The sequence below is a fragment of the Sminthopsis crassicaudata genome, chromosome 6 (genome assembly GCF_048593235.1).
Source record: "Sminthopsis crassicaudata isolate SCR6 chromosome 6, ASM4859323v1, whole genome shotgun sequence".
NCBI lineage: Eukaryota > Metazoa > Chordata > Mammalia > Dasyuromorphia > Dasyuridae > Sminthopsis > Sminthopsis crassicaudata.
Window position 1 is genome coordinate 23413010 of NC_133622.1, and position 11515 is coordinate 23424524.

An 11515-nucleotide genomic window follows, 5' to 3' on the forward strand; every position below is an offset into this window, starting at 1 on the left:
TAAGCTGGCCAGTTTGGTTGAAAAATAGAAGAGTAATATGACTTTTAAAAATGAAATATTTGCTAAAGTTCTAGTTTTGCGATGCTAAAACTAATGTAATAAATATTATTTTCCATTCTTGTAATTTCTTCATTCTTATGTAGAATTTAAAAGATAATATGATGATGGAAAATGTAAAAATTTTATTATTCTTATCTAAAATCAAATATTTAAACTATATTATATATTTATTTCTTAGATGTATGCATCTGCAAATATATGTAAAGTTTTAAAAACAATTTAATTATCAAATGCACTTATAAAATATTTGTTTTTTTATAAAATATTTTTATAAAAAATAATATTTTAAATTAATTTTTTAATAAAATATTTAAAATATACAGAAATGTCAATGGAATTTTCAATGATATATGAATAGAAGATTTTTAAAAATTGACCAATGCTTGAGATATGAAATAAAAACTCTTTTCTAATCACATACACCAGGGCTTCAAGCATATGTTTACCATAATATTCACAGATCTGTGGACTGTTAAAATTGTCTATAGTTACCATATGCTAAGAAGAATATTTTATTGCTATATAAAATCTGAAAATACTCTGTTTCCCTCTGCCCTAGTCTTTCTTTAGTAATGTACATGCAAATGATGCTATTTGCAAAATCTTTATTTATTTATTTATTTATTTATTTATTTATTGCTTCTCAGCCAGTTTGTTATCCTAGAATACTTCAGACAGCAATTTCATCAACAAATATATTTTGAATGCCTACTGTGTACCTGACATATAGAAGCCCTCATTTGTGATTTTAAAATATTTCTTTAATAAATGACAGGAGTCATTATGCTTAATTTCTCTTAATTATCACCAAGATTATATATTTAATACATCACAGAATAAATGTGTTTCATAAACAATTTTCTATGAACATCTTGCTTAATTCTTTTGAGTTATTTCAACTACATCTGACTACTGGTGATTCCATTTGGAATTTTCTTGGAAAATACACTGGAATGGTTTTCCATTTCCTTCTCCAACTCATCATACAGATAAGGAACTGAGGTAAACGGAATTAAGTGACTTGCTCATGGTGACAAAGCTAGTAGTTTCTGAATCTGGATTTGAACTCAGATCCTCCTAATTCCAGAGTTGATTTTCTATTCACAATGTCATCTACCAAATTTAAATGATACATTGAAATATTCACTCATTGATCAATAGATGTATATAATTATTCATTCACTCTTTTACTTTATTTCTCTACTGTAAAACACTCAAATTGTCTCTAGTCCCCATCACTCTTGCATTACTCCAAAGTCTCATCTTCACACATCAGCTCTACAAATCCTACTGGTAATTTAAACTCAATATCTAAATTTCAGTTTTCATTTCTCCATTTTTCCCCCTTAATGGCAATGGCAAAACTATCATTTGGACTTAAAATGTTTAAAATCATGGCATTACCTTTTGAGTTATTTCATCATATTAGTCGCCTATTTCTCTCATAACTAATTCTATTTCTCTCATATCTCTCCCTTTTAATAAATAAATATGTACAAATAAACTCATAAATTAACATCTAGCTTTTTTTCTATTACCTTGATAAGAGTCTGTTCAAATTTTTCTTGGCCCCTTTGCTATCAAATAAAATTCAAACTTCTTTACCTCCGATCCTATACAACCCAAACCTATGTCGCACTGAAACCCTTTTTCAGTCCTTTTATATTGTTGTTACGTTCCTACATGTATATACCCAAAAAACATAAAGAGAGCTAGATTAGAAACTCAACATAGGATCCATGAAAAGTAAACATTATCTTTGACTATTACTGATATCTTTAATGTTTTTATTTATGAATTTAAAATATTATTCTGAGAAGGGACACATATGATTTACTTCACTCTCAAAGGAAACCATGAAACAAACAAACAAAAATCAAGTAATGCTTAAGGATTCTTCATGTAGAATCAAAACCCCAGGATACTGAATTTCAAATTAATGAGCATATCATGTTTATTGGGTTCAATTGATTATAGTAAATAAAGTACTCTCACTGATATGATCACAAACCAATCGAATATTTATTAATGTTTTTGTAGTTATCTGTTGGTGTCCTACTCCCCTATTTGACCAAGGATCATGGCTTATCTAAGTTGTCCATCTTCCCTAGCAAGTAGCAGAATGCTTAGTGAATATGAAGTATTTAATGATTGTTTAAATTAAGTTAAAGAAGTAAGATTAGGATAGCATTTCTGTATTTAGCATTAATCAGGCCACATCTGGAATGTTTTATTCCATTCTGGATTTCCTATTGTGGGAGAGGAGTAGAGGATTTGGCATATGCAGAAGGAAACATACCATAGGGAAACCAGCATATCCTAGCAAGACAGCAGAGAGAAGACCTAAAGCAAAACTTTTGCAAGATTTCAAAAAAACTATTTCAAACAATCCTAAATGGAGTGAAGGTGACTAAAAAAAGAAGGAAAATGTAGAATCTTAATTTTTAAAAGTCAATAGTATTTTATTTTTTCAATTATATGTTAAAATGGTTTTCAACATTCATTGTTAAAGCTTTTTATTTTCAAAATACATGCATAGATAATTTTCAATATTCATCCTTGTAAAATGTTGCCTTCCAAATGTTTCCTTTTCCTTCCCACATCCCCTCTGCCATCCTATAAATAATCCCTATGTTAAACATGTGCAATTCTTCTATATATTTCCACAATTATTATGTTGCAAAATACAAATCAGATAAAGGAAAAAATAATAAGAAAGAAAACAAAATCCAAGGAAACCACAACCAAAAGGTGAAAATGTTATGTTGTGAGCCATACTTAGTCCTCACAGTCTCTTTACACCCTTTCTTCATCACATGGTAATTGGAACTGGCCTGAATCTCCTCGCTTTTGAAAAGAGCCATGCCCATCAGAGCTGATTATTGTCTAATTTTGTTGTTGCTGTATACAGTGATGTCTTGCTTCTGCTCATTTCACTGAGCATCAGTTCACATAAGTCTTTTCAGGCCTTTCTAAAATTATCCTGCTCATTATTTCTTAAAGAACAATAATATCCCATAACAATAATATATCATAATTTATTCAGTCATTCTCCATCTGATGGGCATCCACTCAGTTTCCAGGTTCTTGACACTACAAAAAGGACGGCCACAAATAGTTTTGTACATCTAGGGCCTTTTCCTTCTTTTATGAACTCTGGGATACAGGCCCAGTGGAGACACTGTGGTATCAAAGAGTTTGATAGCCCTTTGGGTATAGTTCCAAATTGCTCTCCAGAACATCAACATTCATTTTTGCTAGACTTGGGTTCCATTTTTTTTTCTCTGTCCCTCCCTTCTCTACTCCTTCCCCATGACAGAAAGCAATCTAAGTTAGACATGTGCTGTCATCTAGAATCTTTTGCATGATAATTATTATGGGGGGAAATGCTCACAAGCTTGTTCACCTCTCACACTCCTACTAAGCTCCTCTCAATCTATGACCTGTGGGTTTATGACATCCTTTTCCTCATAGCAGCTAAAGTTTTAAGTATTAACTTTCAAAGTTAATCCCTTGACAGTTTCCCAGAGTGAAAACTTCTCCCTGAGTAGGTTTAGGCTATTAATCAAGAGAAAAAAAAGGGGATGTCTTTGGAGGTGTGGGGAACTTAAAAGACAAGATGATTAAGGAGGGAAGAGAACAGGATGTGATGCTTCAATACTGCACAGGAGGGAACAGTCAGATAATAGGAGTAAGAAAATAACGTGGATAAGGGACCCAAATGCAAAGAGGTTTGAAATTGTCCTCTCATCTATACCCTGAGAGATCCTCCCTTAATATTTTCCTGACTAGCCCCCTCGTATGACCAAAAAAGTCAGTTTTTCTGCACAAAAGGGAAAGTGGAACTAAAAACAAGACAGATTACAAAGGTAGAATATTGTTATCAACCAAATTAACACAAACAAAACAAATCTGTCCTTTCAGGATCTTTTTACAATAATGACATAAAGGATTACTCTTATCCCTTAATGGTCACTGATTCCCTATTATCCCAATATTCTGAGAAAACAGACATCATGTGCTGCAGCAGGTGTTGTCTACCACAGTGGAAGGAATAATAATAACATGATAATATGTTATCATGAGTCTTCCTATAAGAATCATAAATGACTGATGGAATAATGAATAATAGATTTAAAGTTTACAAATCACTGTGCAAATCTTACCTTATTAGATCCTTTTATACTGAGTCTTTGATGCTATGATATTCACATTTTACAGAGAAGGAAACTGAGGCTGAGGAATTTTGAGCTTCTTGCCCAGGGTCACACAGTTAATAACTGTTTGAGACAGAATTCAAACTACAAATTCAATATTCTTATCTACTGGTATCAACTGGCTGCTTCAAAAATGGGTGAATATAAAATTATTTATTACTTTTTTAATAGATCAGACATTGTGCTACATGTTTGGGATTAAAAGGCAAGGCAACAAAAATGTCTTTGCTTTCAATGAGCTTATATTTTAATAGTGCATCATTGGTGACGTTGTGAATTGATATGACCATTTTGGAGAGCAATTCGAAACTATTTCCAAAGATGAATGAAATTGGGCATGGCCTTTGATCCAAGAATATTATTATATCCCCTAGAGACCATAAGAAGGAAAAAGAATTAACATATAAAATATATTGATAGAAGTTCTTTTTCTGATGACAAAATGTTGTCATTTAAAAGAATGCCCACCATTTGGGAGATGGCTGAACAAGTTTTGGTATATGAATATAATCAAAAATCTTTGTGCTATAAGAAATGGTGAGCAGGTAGACCTCAGAAAAACCTAGTAAGACTTTCATGGTCTAATGCTGAATAAAGTGAGCAGAACCAGAACACAGTGTACATTGTATTAGCAACATTGGGAGAAAATCAAGTATGACTGATTTAGCTCTTCTCAATAATGACTCAAGATTCATGATGGAAAATCAATCCGGGGCCAGAAAAAGGACTATGGAAGATGAATGCAGATCCAAGGATACCATTTTTACTTTGTTGGATGACTTTTCCAATCTGTTTTGTTTCTTCTTTCACAACATGACTAATGCGTAAATATGCTTATATGAATGTACATGCTTAACCTGTATCAAATTATTTACTATATTGTGGAGGGAAGATAGAAAGGAAAGAGAAAAATTGAAGTTCAAAATATTATAAAATGAATGTCAAAAACTACAAAAACATTATAAGGAATAAAATTTTTGGGCATCTGGCTAAAATTGATAAAGCCATGAATGTTGAAAATAAGAATCTCTGATTTTATTTTTAAAAATTTGTACATTTTCTGAAAGGTTTTCAGAAGACAAATGAAGTTTCAATGGTCCAAAGAATGTAAATTCAAGAGGGGAAAAGGAACATAGATTTCAAGGGGAGGGACAGAATGTTACCTCACTTGGATTAGTACATGAGTAATAGTAGCTTATGACATCATATTGCTCAAGTAAAAAGAAAAAGAGTAGAGTAGAGGACTGGATAGACTATTCCAGATCAAAGAGGAGAGTCGAAGGAATGATTTTCAAGAACACTATCATTATCCTACATCTTAGAAATGATAAAACCAAGGAAAGAAGATTGGGTATAGATCACAAAGGGAACAGAAGTCACAAGATATAAGTTATTGAAAGAAAATTCAGAAAATTAAAATAAGAAGTTATTATTAGTACCAAAAATAGCAATATGATAATCCAATATTGTTTTTGAACTGGAAAAAAAGAAAATTATAAAAAGGAAGGTGTGAGGTTAAACAAATTACTGCAATAATTAATGGGCCACCCTATATTTTATAATGAGTTATATAATTTAAAATGTCCATATTTGTCAAATTCTATAGTATATTATAAATCCCTAAAGAAACTTTGACATGGACAATTATGAAGAATTTTAGACTATATACATATAGACATATAAAGAACTTTATAATTATAAACACTTTATAATTATATAGAATTTAGACTATATATGTATGTAGACCTAGAAAGAACTTTATAGACTATAAAAAAATAAAAAATAATATATAGGAAATTTTGAGGAAAAGATGTAAAAAAAAATGGAAAGTAAATAATGACTTACTAACTGATTAGGAGGCTAAATAGTATATCAAAGAAATGAATTATAATTTTAGAAATGCACCAACATTATAATAATTAATGGTGCACAGTTAAATAGACTTCAGAGGAATATTTATAACTTAATATTTTAACAAAATAGAACAATGAATTAATCATGAAATTTAAAATACTAGAAAATAAACAAATTAGGAACCACTAAGCTAGTATAAAGGAAAAAAAAATGTTAAAAATTGGAGCATTAATGAAATAAACCAAAATAACTATGCAACTGAAAAATCTGGAAAAATGTTTTTGTTCATCCTAACTAATTTAATAGTTAGATCTCAGCAAGTTAAAGAGAATAACAACCTTCAAATTAAACAAGATGAATTTGTAGCATACAAAGTAAATAGAATCATAAAAAAATTATTAAAATGTCAGAAAAATAGATAATTCAAAAGTAATATAGAATATCCAAACCATCAAATTAAGAAAACAGGATAAACAAACAAAAGAAAATCATAATTTAAAAAATCTAGCAAAACACCCAACCTTGACGGGTGAGGGGAAGCAAATTGATGAAGCTGAATATAAATACCAATGATTATTCATATTTTTATCTAGATCTATCTAAACTTTCTTTAAAAATATTTTTTTTTCTCCTGAGGCTGGGGTTAAGTGACTTGCCCAGGGTCACACAGCTAGGAAGTGTTAAGTGTCTGAGGTCATATTTGAACTCAGATCCTCCTGACTTCAGGGCTGATGCTCTATCCATTGCACCACCTAGCTGCTCCAAACTCCTCTATTTTTAATAACCTATATTTCAAAAGATTTATAAGGAGAGTGATTATAAACCAATATTAAGGAATTAGTTACATGAACTGATGCTAAGTGAAATAAGTAGAACCAAGACATCATTGTACTCAGTAACAACAAGATTATACAATGATCAGTTCTTATGGACATGGCTCTTTTCAGGAGCAAAGTGATTCAGGTCATCCATCTGTTGTAGTAGAGAGAGCCCTCTCCCTAGAGAGAGGATTTTGAGGACTGAGAATGGATCACAGCACAGTATTTTAAATTTTTTTTGTTGTTGTCGCTTGTGTTTTTTCTTTCATTTTTTTCTTTTTAATCTTATTTTTCATATGCAGCATGATCAATGTGGAAATATGCATAGAGCTACACAAGTTTAACATATATTAAATTACGTGCCATTTAGGGAACAGGATAGAGGAAAGAGAAAGAGAAGAATTTGGAATATAAAGTTTTGCAAGGGTAAATGTTGAAGCCTTTCTATACTTGAAATAAAAATAATTTGGAAAAAATTGAGAATAAAAAGTTTTATTAAAAATGAGTCAATACCAAATGAAGATCTAATTGAATAGGTAACTTAGCTATTAAAGATCACACCATAAGCACACTTGAGAAGCAAGCAAATAAATTTCTTCAAGATATAAAATTTCATGCCTAATCAGAAGCTAGTGAGAATCACAAAAGTCTAAAATTAATTTTGAAAGCAAAAAGTCATTTTTGTAAGGGAAACAAATGCATCACTATAAATCTCTGATAAAATCTCATTTCCAGGATTTATAAGGGTTTTACTGAACTATATAAGAGTAAATCTAAATCCCAGAATTGATATATTATGTGGCTGTTCTCAAAAAACCCTTAGTTATCTACAATCAAAAAATCTTCAAAAACACCTACAGAGAAAAGCAAAATGATTCAATTTTAGCTCATACTCATCAACTATAAAAACATTTTTCAAAAATAAAATAAAATTATTAGAAAAATTATGGGATATTTCATACTCTGATATATTGATACTCTGTTGTTGGAACTTTGAATGAATATGACAGCTTTGAAACACATTTTGTAAACCTACACAAAAAGTATACGTTCTTTCACATAGTTTTACCAACACTCGGCATATATTTTGAAGATATATAAAAAAGAAACGTACATATATATCTATATATCTATATAGATATATCTATATATAGATATAGATCTATAGATCTATAGATATCTATAGATATAGATATAGATCTATAGATCTATATCTATAGATATCAAGAGAGAGAGAGAGAGAGAGAGAGAGAGAGAGAGAGAGATGCTTATTTCGCAGTAGTAAAAAAAAAAAAAAATTAAGGGGAAGCCCAAATTAGGGAATGGCTAAGGAAATTGTGTCATTGAACATTATAAAATGCTTTTGTGATACAAGAAATGAGGAAATAGTTGATTTCAAAGAGAAATGGAAGGCACTAACTGTTCTTGCCCATCTTGTAAAATAAACGGTTGATAAGTATCTCTGGAATGAATAAATGAATACTGAAGTAGGGTAATATCTTTGTCAATGGATCTTCTGGGCAACTGACATAAAATTAATGCTCTATTTCTAACTACAAAAACTATTTTCAAGAGCTGTATTTATATTCTTTTTCTCTATATACATTACCAGAATCATTCATTTGAAGAAGTGATCATACTTTTATATTCTAAGAAAAAAAAATTAAATCTACAATTGATAATATGAAATCATAAAACATTAATATTTTTCATGGATTCCCACCACCATCACCAATAGATTCACAACTGTAAAAAAAATCAAAAATAAAATAAAAACTATATTCAGGAAATATTTTTTACAAACTAATAATGCTTTGAAATACAACCTATACTGTGTTTGCAATTTCATTTCATCTCCTAGTGAAACAATGCTTCTAACAACAGAAAAGACAATCACAAAAGTTCGGACATTAAAAAAATAATTTATGCCATTGTGGTGCCCTAAAGTTGCCATCACCTAACTTAATACAAGTCCAGACACAGGAGCACTTCTTTCTGTGATGACATGGGGTGAACTACAAGATTTTTTCATCACATTTCAAAAGCCTACACAAATATCTACCCATCTATTTATATAAATATATTCACACATGCATAGTACATATACATACACACACATATATATATGTATATATATAAACAAATTTCCTATCCTCCAGAAATTCATAATCTAATGTAATAATTACTATTGCTGTTGAGTTGTTTGTTCAGTCAAGTCAGATTCTTCTGAGATCTTCTCAGCAAATATGTTGGAATGATTTGCTGGTTTTTTTTCAGTTCTTCATACATATGAAGAAATGAAACAAACAGGATTGTGTTTTACCTAGGCTCCCTTAGCCAGTAAATGTCTAATCCAAGATTTGAGCTCACAAACATAAAGCTTCAGGACTTTAGGTTGACCCTCTAGCTGACAAGCCACATAAATGCATATACTTAGGTGCAGACAAAATAATTACTGAGTAGTTGGAGGTAGTCTCAGAGGGGAAGAACATAACAGCTCAAAGAACCCATAATACTGAACCGTAAAAAAGTAGCATATGGGCTGAAATATGAAGGAGACCAATAAATAGGGGAACTGAGGGAAGAGAATCTTGGGTACAATGAATGAAAAAAACATAGATACAATTATAGAGTGCACTGAGCAAGGAACCACAAGTATGATAAACTAGTTAGATAATACAGTGTTTTGAGTGAAGTAGAGGACAATTCTACAATAATATGAAAGGCTAAAAATAGTAAGTACCAGGTTATAAAAAGAATACAAGAATAGAACACTTGATATATTCTGGTGGAAGTGACAGAGAACCAATGGAGTTAACTCATTATGGAATAGTGAGTGATGAAAGGAGACAAGTAATGTTTAAAAAAAAAAGACTGGCATCAAGTGGTCAATAGATTCAAACTTGGAGAAACTTCAGAAGGTTGTGCAGTTATTGCAATAATCCAAGGAAGAAATAAAGTGGTTCTAAATTAGGGTTGGTTTTTCCCCTTTGATTTAATGGAACATATAAGACAGGTTTTGTGAAGGTAGAATTGATAAGATTTGATAACAAGGAGGGATCAAAAATGACAAAACTGTAATAAATTTGGTTAACTAGGAAGATGGTTAATAATCCAACCTTTCTGAAGAGAAATCTCCAACTATGTACAAATGGCTATCAAGCTTTGACCCAGCAGTAACATTATTGGGTCTGTATCCCAAAGAGATCACAGAGGGAAAAGGATCCATATGTGCAAAAATGTTTGTGGTAGCTCTTCTTGTAGTATCAAAGAAATGGAAACTGAATAGATGTCCAGCAGTTAAGAGATGGCTGAACAAGTTGTGGTATATGAGACTATTGGAATACTATTCTTCTTTTAAAAATAATGAACAAGCAGATTATAGAAAAGCCTGAAAAACTTTACAAAACTGTTGCTGAGCAAAACAAGCAGAACCAGGCATACACTGTACATAGTCACAGCAAGAATGTGCAATGATCAATTATGAAAGGCCTGGTTCTGCAATCCTAATAGACATTGGACAGAAAATGCCATTAGCATGCAGAAAAAATCTATGTAAATCAACAACATACAATATTCACCTCTGTTTTATCTCTCCCATGATTTTTCCCTTTTGCTCTAATTTTTCTCTCCTAGCATGATTTATAAAGGAGTAGTTATTAAGAATAAATAAACTTACTACAATAAAAATAGAAATAAAATAAAGTAAAACAAAATAAAAAATATAGTATATATAGTATATATTAAAACATATTAATATTAATAAAATATTATTAAAATATATATTAAAAAAACTAGAAAGATGGTTTCCTTATTTGTATTATAACCTGAAGAAGGGAATGGCAAACTAATCAAGTATCTTTGCCAACACCAAAAGAGATCACAAATGAGTTGCTTATGACTGAAAAAAATTAAAAACAACAACAAAGATAGACATAATAGGTCATGGAAACAGATTGTATATGTGGAAGAAGAATAAGAAGATGAAGAAGACACTTAGTTTGCAAACATGGGTAACTGGATGGTAGAGTTGCCTAAACAGTCATAGGTAAATGAGAAAGAAGCCATGATTTTAGAATAAAGATAATGAGTTCAAAGGCTGAAATGTTGAATTAAAGATGTCCAAACACACCAAAAACAAATTCCCACCCCCCCATAAAACCTCAAACCTTAGGCAGGGAGACTGAAGATAAATGAGAGGTATTCTGCTGTGTTCTCTCCTGGGAAGTTTCTTCATTAACTGTCTTAGAACCATTGACACCTGAGTATTCAGAACTGACCTAATTTCAGCAAAAATCTCCAGCTGTGTCTAAAGTTCTTGGTTAGGTTTTATATGGAAGATGACAAATGACAATTCCTGGGCACAAAGGAGAAGCTGAAATTCTCTAATAAAGATGCCAGGCTCAGAACCCAATTCAAGTCTCAACTGTTTCATTAACAATTTACTTTTCCCTCTATGGCTAAACTCCCACCTTTTGTTTCTCTTCCTATCCCTTTTTAACCAGTAACCATGGTTATGTAGCAATAACACTTTATTTAAGACTCTTGATATGATTCTATTTTGTG

At 31.0% G+C, this 11515-nt stretch overlaps 1 long non-coding RNA gene across 1 annotated transcript in view; it reads right to left on the bottom strand.

Moving 5' to 3' along the window:
• Window positions 1-11149, bottom strand: part of LOC141546172 (uncharacterized) — a 46284-nt gene extending 35135 nt beyond the window's left edge. Inside the window, exon 1 of the long non-coding RNA XR_012483258.1 lies at window positions 11119-11149. This is a non-coding gene — a long non-coding RNA (uncharacterized LOC141546172). The remainder of the gene's footprint in view (window positions 1-11118) is intronic.
• Window positions 11150-11515: the final 366 nt, after the last annotated feature.